The 1,347-nt window shown below is 47.3% G+C and overlaps 1 non-coding gene across 1 annotated transcript; it reads right to left on the bottom strand.

The window, feature by feature from the left end:
- Positions 1–820: 820 nt before the first annotated feature.
- On the bottom strand, positions 821–1,084 carry LOC148017877 (signal recognition particle RNA). Its single transcript, XR_015687809.1, has one exon.
- Between the last annotated feature and the right edge of the window lie 263 nt (positions 1,085–1,347).

The raw sequence follows: 1,347 nt of genomic DNA, 5'->3' as shown, positions 1-1,347 counted from the left end.
ACTCATTGTCTTTCTTGCTAATTTCTTCATTGCTTTCTTCTTGATTGAAACTAATTGGAAATTGATTGCGATGGGTTGCAAGATGTTAAAATAATATAGAAAATACCTTCAAATCACATATCCAAGTTGAACATTGTTGAACTCCTCTATTAGCAAACAAACATGATTGTTCATTTTAGTGCACTCAAGGCATCTTGGATTCTTTGACTCTTGTCCTTCCTTGCTTAAGGGATCTTGGATTCTTTGGCCCTTTATGTATCATGTACACCTAAGATCAAGGCATAATCATACGACATACATGAGAGAAATAGTAAGGGAAGAAGGAAGAGTATGAGTGTGAGAGAAAGAAGTGAGTAGGATTAGAGCAAGTATGAGAGGGGTTGGAGGTTTGCACCTTGGATTAAGGGCCAAAAGCCAAAGGAGAAGGGTTGGAAGTTTGCAACGGTGGTAGGTAGTGAGAGGAGATCGAGCGTGCACATTGTTGAACTCCTCTATTAGCAAACAAAGACGATTGTTGATTTTAGTGCACTCAAGGGATCTTAGATTCTTTGACTCTTGTCCTTCCTTGCTTAAGGAATCTTGGATTCTTTGGCCCTTTATGTGTCATGTACACCTAAGATCAAGGCATAATCATACCACATACATGAGAGAAATAGTAAGGGAAGAAGGAAGAGTATGAGTGTGAGAGAAAGAATTGAGTAGGATTAGAGCAAGTATGAGAGGGGTTGGAGGTTTGCACCTTGGATTAAGGGCCAAAAGCCAAAGAAGAAGGGTTGGAGGTTTGCACCGGTGGTAGGTAGTGAGCACCGGTGGTAGGTAGTGAGAGGAGATCGAGCGTGGCGTTATCCCTCCACCGTCCAGAGGGAGGGGTGACGTTGCTCTGTTCCCAGCCTCACGTGATCCCCCCTCGCTCAAGGAGCGGGCACCCCGCCCCTCCGGGCGAGTAAATACCCGGCCAACTCAGGACTTGGAGTCGGACGCCTCCTGCAGAGAGAGCCAGAACTCCTCTCTCCTGCTCAACAATGGCTCGCCGATCTGCATCCACTCCAACCGGATCTGTCCCCCGTCCGCGGGTTACAGGCGTCACACTACACCCAGGAACGAAAGAAGCGCCGCCTACCGATGTGCTACTCATGGAGAGGTGGCGTTGGCGTGCTTATCCCATGTGGGAGATCCATATAATACCATCCACCTCCTTCACTTCCAAATCGCCACACGTATTAAGAAGAATGCGATGCTATTTCTTTGAGATATGCTTGGCTTCCGACGTGCTGGTGGACCACGCCGTCGTCTTCTCGCCGCTTAGATTGCGTCCCATCCTCCCTCTGTTTTGCTCTATATCTCTGC

The sequence above is a fragment of the Lygodium microphyllum genome, chromosome 21 (assembly GCF_053477565.2).
Source record: "Lygodium microphyllum isolate KBCC chromosome 21, Lygodium_microphyllum_v1.1.10, whole genome shotgun sequence".
Taxonomy (NCBI): Eukaryota; Viridiplantae; Streptophyta; class Polypodiopsida; order Schizaeales; family Lygodiaceae; genus Lygodium; species Lygodium microphyllum.
The sequence above is the reverse complement of the archived record's forward strand: the minus strand, read 5'-3'. Positions and strand labels throughout refer to the sequence as shown.